This window comes from Rhinolophus hipposideros (assembly GCF_964194185.1).
Source record: "Rhinolophus hipposideros genome assembly, chromosome: 13".
In the NCBI taxonomy this organism is placed as follows: Eukaryota; Metazoa; Chordata; class Mammalia; order Chiroptera; family Rhinolophidae; genus Rhinolophus; species Rhinolophus hipposideros.
Window position 1 is genome coordinate 25,673,792 of NC_138059.1, and position 13,366 is coordinate 25,687,157.

Below are 13,366 nucleotides of genomic sequence, written 5' to 3' on the forward strand. Positions count from 1 at the left end.
TGGAATAAGGTTGCTAATCAGCTGACTTTACAGTAAGGAGATTATACAGGTGGGCCCAATGTTAATGTAAAAATCCTTAAATGGTGGAAGAAATGAGGCAAAAGAATCAGAAGCAGGGAGAAGTGTTGTGAGAAAGACAAACTGGTCTTTGCTGGCCTGTGGGAGCTGAACAGGCAAGGAAATATTTTTCCCTAGAAACTCCATGTGTGGACAAAACCCCAAAAAACAGTTTCCAGGCTCTCGGCCTCACATAGAAAGGTGCTGGCTCGGGTAGTAAATGGCCATCAACTGTGATCAGATGCCAGCCAGCAGCTCTGGCTAGTTGGCCGTCAGCTGTAACCCGTAGGCCATTGGCCACTAATATAACGGCTGTGGCTACGCTAGCAGAGAGGGAATGGGGGCTAGCAAGAAGATGGTGGCTGGCAAGCACGGACTGCTGTTAGGCAGATTATGTAGATCCTGCTTCCTGTGTCTCCAGCCCAGCCACCAGCGAGAATATATTGGTTTGACTCCCCTACTTATGGCTCCATGGGTGTTCCTTTTTGGCCTTACCGTGTCCTGCGTTCTTGGGCGAGGAGTGGGAGCTGAGACCCTGCATGACAAATGGCGCAGCGAGCAGGGTCCCCTGCGTGACACTCCAGGAGCACAGCTCTGCTGCCATCTTTAGACACCTTTCAGACTTCTGATCTCCAAAACAGTAGGTAATAAATTTATATTGTTCTAAGCCATTAAGTTTGTGCTAATCATTTACAGCAGCAATAGAGATTTAATAGAGGGCTAAAGCTTATTATAACAAAAGCAACCCAAAATACCATGTGTAAGAATATACTTTATAAGGAATGTATTGCTCCTACATGAAGAAAATTTAAAAATTGTACTGTAAATTATAGAAGAAAATCCAAATAATCAGAAAGATAGTATGCTTCCAAATAGGAAAGCTAAATACTATAGAGATGCTCAACATTCTCAGACTTACCACAATCATACTCCTACCCTTGGAGGTCCTATGTATCAGTCAGGACTAACAAATCTATCTTGAACTAGGTTTTTTTGTTTTGTTTTGTTTTGTTTTGTTTTTAAGTGATTTTGTCTTTAAAAAGTAAAGAAGCTAGAATCCATTGAAAATTTGCATGCTTGCTCCCTCATCTCAGCTCTCTTTAAATTAATTTCATGACTTCCTACAGCTGATTGGTTTCTTTATACTCTCCGGAGGTTGAGGGGCATGGTTCCCTGCAAAACACCGTCATTAAGCTGATTGGCCCATCCTGAGTCACATCACTGTGCCTGAATCCCTGAATGAATCTGTGTGGTCACAGGAATGGGCATCATAATTGGCCCAGTCTAGGAATGCCAGTCCTCTAGCCAGAGAATATGGGTCTATTACCAGAAGAAAAAGAGACACAGATAAATAGAATAGGTACTCAACATAATAACCCTACTTCTAGGAATCTATTATAGCAAACTAGAAATTCAGAAAAAATATATGTGAAGTGTTTTCCATCACTGTATTATTTATAAAAGTTATTAAAACAATCTGAATATCCAACAGTAATAAATGGTTCATTAAATTATGGCCTATCCACATGATGAAATACTTTGTAGTCATTAAAATTATTTTCCATTGAGTTTTTAGAACTGATTGACAGAATTCAAAATCCATGGGAAAATACTCATAAAATATTAAGTTAACAAACACAGAATACAAAAAGAATGCACATTATGGTCCAAGGTTGCAAAAAAAGGTACATTTATATAATTTACCAAATATTAACAATATGTATAACTACATAAGATTACATTTTTTTAACCTTTCTGTATTTTCTAATAAATAGCCTAAAGTGGTAATTTATGTAGTTTATAAATCTTCTTATAACACTGCTTTGGTAAACTATATAAATATTCACCTAGCATAGACACATTTCTTACTTCTGGTACCCAAGACTCTAGCCCAGTGGTTCTCAAGCTTGACCAATCACAGTCCTCTAGACAACATATCAGAAGACAGATTTCTGAGCCCCGTCCCAGAGTCTAATTCAGTAGGTCTGTGGTGTAAACTAAGAATTTGCCTCCCCAACAAGTTCCCATGTGATGTTGACGATCTGGGGATCATACTTTGAGAACCACTGCTCTAATCATAGCTGGCTACGTGAAATTTCTTGAACACCCCACTTAGGTAGGTGCACATCTGAGCCTTTGTCTAGCTTCTTTTTCAAGCACTAACCCCATCAGCATGCCTTCCTGCCTGCCTAAATCCTCCCCACTCGAGAATCACCTGAAGCATTACCTCTCTGGAGAGGTTATTTTTTTTAAATTTCCTAATCTGGAGCAGGTGACTTCTCCATCTGCTCTCAAAGCATCAAGAACTGACTTCTATCAGCATCCCCAGGTATCTGTGAGCCCCCAGTGTAGCCACGAGCGTTGCTTTGAATGAATGCACCTATTATCATTTTTGATCTAGAATTATGTAAGGTTCTCTTTGCTGTTGTTAGTCAATCAAATTGTACGAATCAGTAAAACTGAGGCTCACAGAGGTTAGTTTACCTTTTCAAGGTCAACGGATAGTTAATGGCAGGGTCAAGTCTCACCTCCAGGTTCCTGATTGCAAGTCCTCTATTTTCTGTATGATTCCTTGCTGTTTCCTAGTCATAGATGATGTCAACTATACATCTAGAACTTTTATTTTTCCACTCTCCATTAATGTAAAATCAACTTGGCTCAAAACTAATGTGTCTGAAGCCTGTATCCTCACAAAGAGTCACCAGTAGCAGGAAAGTAGGAGACAAGAGAAATTGTTGTTTAAAAAAAAAAAAGTGCTCATATTTCTTTGCCTCTGTTAGCTAAATTAGGAGGTTTGTTGTAACAGCTTTATTGAGAGATAAGTTACAGATTACATAATTCACCCATTTAAGGTGTATAATTCAATGATTTTTTCGGTAATTCAGAGGTGTGCAACCATCACCACAATTAATTTTAGAACATTTTCATTAAAAAAAAACCCATACTTTTTAGGTGTCACCTCCAACCCCCATCTCCTAGCTTTAGGCAACAACTAGTCTTTATAGATTTGCCTGTTCTGGACACTTCATGTAAATTGAATCATGACATAACTAGTCTTTTGTGACATGCTTCTTTCATTTAGCATGTGTTCAAGTTTCATCCATGTTGTAGAATGTATTGATAACCCATTCCTTTTTATTTCATTGTATGGTATACCATATTTTATCTGTCCATCGTGTGATGGACATTTGGATTGTTTCTATGTTTGCGCTATTATGAATAATGCTGCTATAAATGTCTGTGTATAAATTTCTGCATGGGCATATATTTTCATTTCTCTTTCATTTCATATCTAAGAGTACAATTGCTGGTTATATGGCAACTCTATGTTTAGGGTTTTGAGGAACTGCAAGATTATTTTCCAAGGTGGATGAACAATTTAAGTTAGTTTTTTAAATAGTGAATGTATTCAAATGGTAAGTTTTATTTGGGCTGTGCAAATACAAATTCAACCAAAATATTTACTTTTTGGTCAGTTATTCATTGACAAATCAATACAAGTGACAGTCATCTGGGTGTCTCTAGGGGAGCACTTCTGAAGCATTTCCACCCTCCTTACTTCTCCATCCTATTTACTCTGGCCCATCTGTCAACCATGGCTAAATGATCGTTTCACTCAATGTCTGTCAATACCTGACCATTTCTGAAAGCCGGGAAAAAGGCCTAATTCAGCAGGTATAGTGTTTATGTAAGCCTTGGTGAAAACAAGGTGAGTTTACTCAACCAACAGACAATGTTTGGCCCTGATTTTTCACTGGTAATCGTCTTTAACCTCTTGATGTATTTCTGCTGGGTTTATGGAACGCATTATACCATTAGAATACTAATCAAGATATCTGTTTTCCATTTTAAAAATATTATCTACGATCCCATGTGAGTAGGTTCTTATATTCAGGTTTCAATTACGATTTTCCATAATCAGAGTTAGGTATCTCTAAAAAGACTGAGCTCTGGGATCCTGTACCCTACTGGAACAACTCATCATTTCTTACCATAACTGTTGCCATTGGGTATCATCTGCTGGGTTTTTCATTTGACGGGGAGAATCTTACCAAGGTTTTAGTCTAGCCTCTTGTTCCATATGAATTCTTGGGCATACTCATATTCAGTAGGAAGAGTGAATTCTCAAGCACAGCTTTTTTGGATGGTATGATCCTTTCATTACAAAGACTTGATTTTTAAAAATGTGTTTCCTTAAAAGAAGCCTTGCTAAACAAGAGTAGGGGTGAGGAGGAGGCCAATTGGACTTTGAAATTGGTGGCTCTTTATTTTGGAGTAGGGAAGGGAAGTAGAAACCAAAGATTTCCACCCCATTCCAAGATGTATCCTTTGCCCCTTAACACAACCCTTAAATTTCTCTCATTCTCTTTTTTCCCCACAACTTTGCAATGATGTGCTGTATCAATTGTGAGTTTACAAGCAAAGTAATTTCCCAAATAAATGCACCTGAATGAATGAATGAATGAATGCAGGAATGGATGAACAAATAGAAAATCTAATTTTCAAAATGTTTTAAGTTAGGGAAAAAAGTGGGGAGGGCAGCTTGTTAATCTATTACAATGAGATTTAAGTTCATAGTAATTCTGAAATAAACCATTGACATTATAATATCCTATTAATGAGGTAATACTTTTTAGGATTTTAATATTTCTCAAACAAAATAAATGTTCTGTGTTACAGAACACAGGCTTTAGAGTGAGATAGTTTCGGATTGAGTCCTGGCTCTGCAGCCTCCAAGCTGTATGACCTTAGACATGTAATTAAATCTCCCTAGTCTTATAAAATGGTAAAATTGGAATATCAATAAAATTAATATCTGCAAATAGGATTTTTGCAAGAATTAAATCGAATTATGTAGCTAGCCAAAGCTCTTTTCCCAGTACCTAAAAGATAGTAATATGCAAAAGGTGCTATTATTTTATATTAATTTTACTATTATTACCACTAAAAAGTTGAAATCTTCTCTGAAAGAAATGGCTTCTTCTGAAAGAGTTCTATCAAATATTAACTAATAAACTCTGAAACAGTCTCAAAATTATCGAAATAAAAAGTAATAAGGAAAATTATCAAAGGATTTTTGCCTTCAACAAACCCATCAAAAACAGCATAGTTTTCAGAGCCAGTTTTTGTACTATCCTTCAAAATATTCATCTACTTTTAAGTACTAGTTGAATCTTCCTCTGGGCTTTGTAGCTAAAATTTTATAGCTGGTCTCCTTTCCAATCCCCTCTTCCTTTATTGTATCACGTCTTCAACTAGTTTCCTGCAGTTGATTCTTTTCCTTTATGCTGTTTCTCTTTCCTTTCAGAGAAATTTCTTTCCAAGAGCATCAGTGGCGGCCGACTCCATTACCAATATTTGAATCCGGTGCACATCATTTTTGCTTTTCACTCTAAATGTTGCCTCTTTCACCAATTAATTTTTTCTTGACCTCTTTTTCCCTTTATTTTGAAAATTTTAAACCTTCAGACAAGTTGGAGAAATAATATGATGAACACTCAAATACCTTCTGTCTAGATCTAGTAATTGTTAATAATTGGCCATATTTGCCTAATTCCAGTCCCCTGCCCAAACATACACATTTATGGTTTTTTAATCATTTGAGAGGTAAATGCAAATATCTTGACATTTCCCATTAAGTATTTCAGCATGTGTGTCCTGAGAACAATTATTACACGTGGGAAATTTAACATTGTGTAATTTTATTATCTGATACATAATCCATATTTAAATTTGCCCAATCTAGAATCTATCAAGGATCACACATTGCATTTAGCTGTCATGTCCATTCATCTCTCAAATATTGGCCTGCACTGGGGATTTTCTCTCTTTATTTTATAGTCTTCCAATAACCTACTAAATTCATACTGGGCCTTAATCTTAGGAGTGGGCATTGACTGTCTCTTTTATTTCCAGTCTAAGTGAGTGGAATATCTGTTTATCTCTCTATCTGTCTATCTATCTATCATCTGTCTATCAATCTATGCATATATTAGAAAGATGGGGGTTGATGTCGTTTATCCACTCTCCCTTAATCTCCACATCCAAGTAAACACAAATTCTTTTTTTTTTTTTAAGCCTAGATAACTCCTTTTATTTAGGATGATCCACCATAAAGTGGGTGGCCAGCCCCCTCCCATCCCCAACTCTCCCAGCCATCTTTTCACCTTCTGGTTCTAAGCATCTTTGTTGTTTTTCATATTACAAAGGGTTTTTCGTTTGTTTGGTTTTTCTTTTGGTGATTTTTTTTTTTTCTTTTCAAGGGGTAATTTTTTTTTTTTTTTTTTTTTTTTACAAATTCTTAAATCTAGAATTCCTTCCTTCCAATGACACAAAAGCCAGCTTGCAGATTTTGCAAAAGATTTCTTTAAATTTTTTTCTTAATGAACCACGTTTTGAAACATTTTGATTCCTAACATGCATTAATTAATAATCAGAGCCTTTTAAATAAAATCTCATCACAAGAATGACAATTTTTATTTTGGAAAAATATCTACCTGTAAGGCTTTTGAAATACTAACAATAGTACTTAGACTCCTTCCCAGCCCACTCAAAAGGATGTATGAGACCCCAAATTGAAAACCACTATCTTACTAAATAAATGTGAAACTACTTAACCTGCCATGTAAATTCTTTTACATTGTGTCCCTTCCTACCTCTGGCCTAATGTTCTACCCAACCCCTTATACACACTAATACTCCAGCCACTTTACTCTTCCTCAAATTTTACATACCTCTATTCTTTTCCTCTTCTGTTCCCAAAGCTAGGAAACATCTGTCTCCATTCTTACCTATCAAGATATAGGCCAATGTCCTGTTCTCTGTGAAACCTTCACTCTTCCACGCCATCAACTCTGGTCTTATTTGAATGATTCCTCAGTAATTTGAAGATACCTCTATCATAGGTTTTATTACATTCTATGGTAATTACTGTTCTGTCTCTCTTAAGAGATTGTAAACTACTAAAGTACACAGTCCATACATACTTAAGCATTATTTTCCCGTGTGGTCTGGCACATTGTAGATGCTCAAATTACATAGGGTGAATCAATCAATCAATCAAATAACCCTTGGGCAGATAATGGAGGTACACATGCAATTGAATGGAGAGTACATCAAGGATAAAGTGGTGGTATATTTCTTCTCAAGCATTTTGGGATCTTGAACTCCTTTGAGGGTTGTATAAAAGCTCAGAAAACACCCCCACAAAGATGTTTACATGCATAGCTACATAAAATTTCTCGTAATAATAGTCAATGGACTGGGTCTCAGATAATAACTTCTGCTATGCCCCATGATTTTTCTGTCAATAAAGTTTAGCCGATCACAGGTTACGCCTAGGTGAGTAACAAACAGGTCACCCAACAGTTTGCAGAATCTACTACTTAGCTAGAAAATACCTTTCAGTCTGGCAAAGCAGTATCATGGTGACAACAACAACAAAAAAGTGTGTGTTATCAAATGATTACTATTGTATTTTACCATTGAAACACCCCTGAGGCCAACTAAACTTACTAGTTCCAACCTAATTTGCATGATCAAAATAAACATAGTAGAGAAATTATTCCTTTTCTGTATCAGTGGTCAGGCTTTTAAAAGCATTTATTGCCTGTTTCTTTATCTTCAGAAAAGATTTAAATTTAAGGAAGTAAGGCTTTGCAACATAGAGAAAATTAGCCACTGATAAATCAGGTTCTCTGAATCACACTACTCTATAATTTAATCATAACCTATTCACCAGTTTCCAGTAAAGTGTGTTCAAACACTTCAGTGCATTCTAAATATGTGGTCAAGAATAGTTTATAAAGTCAGTGGTATGACATACTATCTTTTAAACGTCCTGGAATAAATATATTATATGATGTAAGAAAATATATTGTTTAAATCTATAGACTTTTCAGACATCAATGAAGCAAAGGATTTTAGAATAGGAATTTAAAGCAGCAGAGCTATTAAGAAAAAGCAAAATTCAACTGAGTAAATTTCAAGATCTTATTGGCTTTATTAACCATTTCAGGAATTGGGCATTATCCCATCTAGCAACTAGAAGGGAGCTCCAAAAAGTTGTACAAAATTGAAGGTTTTTATAGGCAGAAACTGGGCAGGACAAAAACGTCATTAGCAAAACAATGAAAGGATTGTTTCAGTCAAGGTTGCCTTCATTTGGGGAAAGGGCAACAGGGGTCTTATAAGAAAGATGACCTCATTAGTGTTGATCAGGAAATTCCAGACTGAGTGGTCTAAGGTTACATTCCTGGGAGGGGCTAAAACTGCAGTTAAATTTTGGTTTGCTGTCCTGCGCACAAGTGACTCCACCTTGGGCCTCTTTCTTTTTTTAACAAAGCACAACACTATTTTTGATGTAGCAAACATATCTTGAATATTAATAAAATTTTTCTACCAAATCTTATCCTTAGTAATAATTTCAAAATTTAAATTAGACTTGCCATGTAAAAATATTCTTGTCCATTTGAAATGCAGCAATTAAACAATGAGTACTTGATGGCTGAAATATATGGATGTTTTAACACTAATAATTGTGCATTTATGTTCCCCTAAGAATTTAAAATATAAGACAGATTTATAACATTCAACCCCTGACTTACCTACAAATTAGGTAAACAATAGAGCTGCTGTTTACATTTTAGGGGTGGGGTTAAGAATAAAGAAAGTGAAGGAACATATTCAGACTAATATTTGTGGTCTTAATGTAAAATTAGTGAATTTTTTTACATAATTAATGTAAATTTGTTTGAAATGAACACAAATGTGATCAGAAGTACTATCATGTTTCCCCGAAAATAAGACTGTGTTTTATATTAATTTTTGTTCCAAAAGATGTATTAGGGCTTATGTTCAGGGGATATCATCCTAAAAAATCATGCTATGGCTTATTTCCCGGTTAGGTCTTATTTTCGAGGAAACACAGTATATAGAATAAACCAAGCTAAAGGGTGGGAAGAGAGTTGGTGGAGGAGAGAGCATACCTTACCTCCACCAATATGTTATTTTGATGGTGTTTTGTTGCTATATATTTAAAGAGAAAACAAGCCCTAGGATGGATTCTAAATTTCCTCCCAATGGCACAAATTTCCAATAGACGTAAGTTATAAAATGAAATTAGTCTAAATAATGTCTTTAATAACTAGTAACTGTTTGCATCATTACAACAAAGAAAGGTGATATTCTGGTTGGTTAGACTTCAATTGAGATGAATTATGTAATAGGGGATAAAATGCCTGAAGAATTTTTTAACTGGTAAAATTACCAAATTATATCTGGTAAAAAATGAATAGATGAGGAAACATGATTGTAGCAATGTTTGACTATACTAGCAACAAATAATTTTTATAGATAGTGTTTCTGACTTGCTTCCATGAAATTATGAATATTTCCAACTTGGAGCGAATTTAATTATTGCATTCCTTTTAAAAACAAGAATTTTAGAAACCTCCTATTATACTGAAATCAATTTGCTGCTGGTAATAGTGCATTCTTCAAAGTGTTATTGCATTACTAAAATCATTCGAAATTACTGCCCCCAGATAGTTCAAATATGTGTAGCTATGATCAAGAAAACTAAGTATTTTTTCTCAATTTTGATAATTTTGTAATTTCCTCTACTTAGATTGTAGCTTTTTCTTTAATATTTTTTTAACTTTCATGAATGTTAAATAGATTTAAATATATGCTATCTTCTGTTAAATAACATTCACTATTCTGTCTCAGTTCTATACAAAGAAAAAACAAACTAAAATAAAAATGCATTAAAGGTTTATTCCTGCTTGAATATAATACTTCATTTATTATTTGTAGGGGGAAATGCTGGAAGATAGGAAACATAAATTAGATGTAGAAGACAGATAATATGGATAGGGAGAATTTGTTCATTCAGCTCCCATATTAACAGGAGGAATATGAAATTGATTATCCATGTCGATATACTTTTGAAAGTGAGATTGAAATGTTATTAATAATTGTGTTGAGATAATAGGTACAAATTAGGCTTTTCCCAAGCAAACTGAGTCATGTGCTCACTCCATTATGTATCTGTTAACATGCCAAGTGTAATGATATTTTTTAAGTAAAAGAATAATAATTGTCTTGGAGGCTCTCAGAGTCTAAGTGAAAGAAGCAAACCAGTCCTGCAAAAGTGATACTTAGACAGCAAAAAGGCACTGCCTTGCCAGCCAGTTGCCTTCAGTGAAAACTTTCTCACCCCTTGTTCACTCAGGGGCTAGTATCCATTATCTCTGTTTCAGCATGTTTATGCCTTGGCTCAGGTTGCAGTTTTGCAGCCCCAGCTTTGCTCTCTCAATGATTCTCTTGCGTGCCCCTGTCTCCACTTGTGGTGGCCCTGATTTCATGCATTTAAGTAATAGCACGTGAATGTGCTTGTGATCAGAATTGCACATGCCCAGAAATCTTTGATCCAGTTTTCAGTGTTTGCTTACTCCCTGAGGATGTAAGATAGAAGCAGCATTGATCATGAATCTCTGCATTGGCACTGCCAGGCAGATAACAATTTTTCACTTGTTTATAATATCTTCGGTACTGTTTTATATATTGGCTTCCTTACATATATTGACCATACAATCTACAAAATGACCCTATGAAATTGATTCTGTCATTATCCCCAATTTACAGAAGAGGAAATTGAGTTTCAGAGCAGTTCATTAACTTGTCCTTGGTACCCAACTAATAAGCATGGGATGGGGACTCAAATCCAGAAATCTGGCTCTCCAACCCATACTCACAACCTTTAAATTTTAGTGGATTTGGCAGAATACCAGACTCCACTTGGAATTGGCGTCCACGATTTAATCCTTACCATCAGCTCAACTGAAATATGAGTAGGTAAGTGTTGTTAATCTCTTATGCAGCTAAATCTGCTTCGTTTAGAGTTGTTTATCTTCTCAAAATGTATGTATGCTTAAAAATGAAGGAATCTGAAACTGCTTAGTGGGTACATTCTCCTTTCACAAGATTAATATGTACTAATATTTGAGGAAGGCAGGAGACTGTATTTTAAAAGTTAGAGAAAAGATAGTTATTTAAGCTCCAAAATGCACAGGAAATCCACTATCCTTTATCCAACAATTCAATCAGTGGAGTGGTCCAAGTATCCATCATACCAAATATACCTCCCAAAAAAGCAAATGCAGGTGATTGGTTCAATCAAAATCTTCAGTCAGAAACATTCTTTAACATACTGATCATGTAAAGATGCCTGGCTTGTTTCTGTATTTTGAGTAGGTTCGTGTAAACTATGCCTCAATTCCTCAACTTTAAATAGCTGCAATTACTAGAATAGTATTAGATATCACAGAGATATAAAGAGGGTTCTCACAGTCTATGATCTGTATGAAGTAGAATTGTATTCCATCAGAATATCCCAAGTACTCTGCATAACTGGGTTTCCTGTTGTTGCAGGTTTGCTAGCAGAATTAGTCCTTTTTGCTTTCCACTTGAATTGTTGCAAACATTCTAAATTGTCTTTGTTCACTCCTGTCCATAAATATAGACAAAAGATCTTAAGGCACCTCCAATTTCTTAAGGAGGGAGTATTAGGCAGTAAACTTAGAATAAGAACTAAGTTCAATAGCTGCCTGTTTCTCTAATTTAATAGCCACTGACCAAAACAATCACTTACGTCCTGGTTTCCTAAACTATAAAGGGGGTGGTAATTTCTGATCTGTGTAATTTTAAATACTAGTTCAAAATTAAAATGGTGATATAGATAGGTAGGTAGGTAGATAGATAGATAGATAGATAGATAGATAGATAGATAGATATGCCTTGTAACTTCTACGGCTCTCTGTAAGTATTAATATGAAATATGGGTAACTGGGCAGCGTGAACATATCCTAAGGTAGGACCTGGAGGTTATTAAGAATTTTACCTATGATGTTAGTGTTTATTTTTCTCACTGCATTTGACTTTCTATGACTAAACCTATTAGAATTCTGAGATCATGCTATAAGTTATTGTATCTGTACTCCCCTGATGTTCATTAGGCTGTCTGAGAGGCTGGTTGTTGTCTGTATTTATATACTCTGTTAAAAAACACTAATTACGTCTCTTGTTTTGTGCTGTGGTGAGTATTCTTTGGAGACTGGAATCCTGAACTATGAAGTGTTGTATTAATAATTTGTTTGTATCTCCAGTTGATGGTCAGTCCTTTATTCAGATTATATCAAATTTAGAATCTCAGCAGGATTACATGCATTTTATTGAGACTACATGGGGAATGTGATTTTTGTCATGGTCAAGAGACCCAGGAGAAAATTAAAATTCTTTAAATAAAAAATTTCACAAGTACAAAACAGTTTAGTCATACATGAAGGAGATAAAGAAGTATCGTTTAAAAATCTAATTGAAGGAGTAAGCAAAGAATGTAAAACTGTTGAATAAAATGCTCAATATTTTTATAATTTATTTTGAAATAATTTCAAAATTAAATAATTTGGGAGAATAAGGAAGCCCCTATACCCAGATTTACCTATTTTTAACATTCCTGCCACTTCATTATTATTTATCTTTGTCTTTGTATCTATCTACACACATACATGCATGCACACACATTATTATTATTTATATTTTTGAATCATAAGAACATGCTGTATAAATCATGTTACTTAAACCCTTAATGCTTCAGTGAGAATTTCCTAAGAACAAGGATATTCTTCATGTAACCATTCTAACCCAATTCAGAAAATTTAATATTGATACAGTACTCTACAATGTACATTCTAATTTTGTGAGTGATCTCAATAATGTCCTTTGTAATTGTTTTCCTCCTTTCAAAACTACACACCAGTTTAGAAACATATATTGCAGTTAGGTGCCAATCTCTTTAAGTCTCCTTTTATTTAAAAATTCCTTAGCTTTTATCTTTCATAACACTGATACTTTTTAATAATACATAGCAGTAATTTTGTATAAATGATACTGTTTGAATTTGTCAGATAGTTTCATGTGATTAGATTCAAATATGCCTCTCCGGCCTGAAAAATACAAACATGATGCTCCTGCCTTCTCTTGATATTACATCTCATGACACATGACATCCAATAGTCCCTAATTCCTAATATTGTTTGAGATGATATCTGTTTTTGTTATTATGTGATTTCTATATTTCATCGTGTGCCTTATATTTCACACTTGTCTTGTGGGGAGACACCTAAACATCCAGTTCCTCATCAGACAACCCAGCCCCTCCCCCAAAGATTTATCATCTATTCATAATTATTGATAGTTATTGCCTGAACCAAACTACAGCGGTATTTAAAAACTGATTTTCAAACTC